The 2,218-nt window shown below is 33.5% G+C and overlaps 1 pseudogene; it reads left to right on the forward strand.

The window, feature by feature from the left end:
* The first annotated feature begins 943 nt into the window (after window positions 1-943).
* LOC114038427 lies at window positions 944-1,721 on the forward strand (annotated as a pseudogene).
* Window positions 1,722-2,218: the final 497 nt, after the last annotated feature.

Raw genomic sequence — 2,218 nt, forward strand, 5'->3', positions numbered from 1 at the left:
TTAATTCACAGTTTCTTTTCTACTCTTTTCCCTAGAGATTTCCTGAAATCCCATAATATCAAATATTATTTCTTTAGAATTGAAAATAAGTTTTAAATATCCAGGCCTAACTTCTCTACTGAAGGCAGCTGATATCATAATGGAGAGAGTCCTAGGCCTGGGGTCAGGAAGACTTAAGTTTAAATCCAGTCTCAGAAATTTACTAAGTATGAGAATCAGGGAAAATCACTTACCTTCTGTTTCCCTCAGTTTCCTAAACTGTAAAATGGGTAGAATAATTGCACCTATCTCATAGGATCTTTCTAGCATCAAATGAGATACTTATAAAAAGCACTTAGCATTCTATCTAATACATAGTAGGCAATATAAAAATGTTTATTTTTTATTTCCTTTCTTACTGAGATACCATTTTTAATTTCTCAATGCTACAAGATAGATAGAAATTGCCTCTTAACTGTAGTATCAAATTCAGCTTATATAAACATGAAAACCAACATTCCCTTCATAACAGGCTACCTGTTCAACTTTTCTATTTTTCTTAATTGTACCACAATTTTCTTTTTTTAAAAATATTTAATATTTATTTTAAATACTTTTTACTTCCAAAATCTCATCCTCCTTCTTGCCCTGCCCCCACTCATTAAGGGGGCAATCAATATATTAAAATATATATGTGAAATCATGCAAAACATATTTCTATAATAGTCATGTTCCATAAAGAGAAAACAATAAAAACATAAAAAAAAAGAAAGGGAGGAAAAGTATGATTTAATCTGCATTCAGAATTTATCAGATCTCTCTCTGTAAGTGGATAGCATTTTTCTTCATGAGTCCTTTGGAATTGTATTGGATCATTGTATTGATCAGTATAGCTAAGTCTCTCACAATTAATCATCATTAAAATAATGCTGCTACTAACGAATGACGCAGTGATAAACAGAGAATGCTTCCACAGGAGACAAATGCTGATGTTGGTGGATTGGATAACCAGATTCAATGGAATTAAGGAATCCTGGAGCTTCCTCTTCACTGATCTTGAATATAAAAGCATGGGTATTAAACCATCTAAAGTAACCATTCTCTATGACCCATCTGCCACTGACAAAACCTTGTTTGCCAAAACTATATCAAACCAGACACCAGGACCTTCCTTATAGTTGTTGGTTCTGAACTTTTATTAAAGTACTAAGAAGATGGGCACAAACTTGTTTGAGAATTGTCCTGATTAGCTGAAGAACATGCCCCATCAATTGTCTTCATTGATGAAACTGATTCCATTGAGATCAAAAGGTATGATTCAAATTCAGGTGGAGAAAGAGAAGTTCAGCAAATGATTTTGGAATTGTTGAACTTGTTGGGTGTGTTTGACTTTAGAGGAATGAAAGTGATTATGGCTGAATCATGTTTAGATGAAGCACTAATCAAACCAGCATATATTGACTGGAAGATTCAGTTCCTTCTGTTAGATAAAAAGATCAAGAAGTGCATCTTTCAGTTTCATACAAACAGAATGATTTTTGGCAGATGTTGTAGCTTTAGATGATTTGATCATGACTAAAGATGAGTTGTCTGAAGCAGATATCAAGGCAGCATGCACAGAGGCTGCTTTCATGGCCCTAAAGTAATGTGAAATGAAAATAACAAATGAAGACTTCAAAAAATCTAAAGAAAATGTACTTTATTAAAAATAAGAAGGCACCCCAGAGGGACTCTATCTCTGAATGAACCATGCTGCCTTCATGAGAATTATTCAGAACTTTCCCAACACCCTGAAATAATAACACTGTGAGAATTGAAGGGACATTCATGCTCCAGTGGACCTTTTAAAGCAAGTTTTTCTTTTAATATTATTCAGATGTGATGTGTGGGGTACCCATTGAACTGTGCTAGTCTTTTGTTCACTGCTACACCATATTCCGTAATAAAACATTCTCTTTCAGAACAAAAAAAAAAGAAAAAGAGAGAAATTTCAGAAGAATGGTGGGCTTGGAAACCAGCTTCCAAGTGGATGATTAATTATAGGGTCAAGAGGTAGTATACATCTAGAATTATAGGAAATCTGAAAGCTACCATTCAATTAACCTTCACAAATCACTGCTTCCTGTGCCAATCATCTACTTAAATATTGCTCTCCCATCAACTACTAAATAAAATTCAAATTCCTTATCATAGTATCAGAGGAGATAAATAATTGGAATCCTAATTTTCCAAAATTATC

This window comes from Vombatus ursinus, unplaced genomic scaffold (genome assembly GCF_900497805.2).
Source record: "Vombatus ursinus unplaced genomic scaffold, bare-nosed wombat genome assembly UNPS02011014.1, whole genome shotgun sequence".
Taxonomy (NCBI): Eukaryota; Metazoa; Chordata; class Mammalia; order Diprotodontia; family Vombatidae; genus Vombatus; species Vombatus ursinus.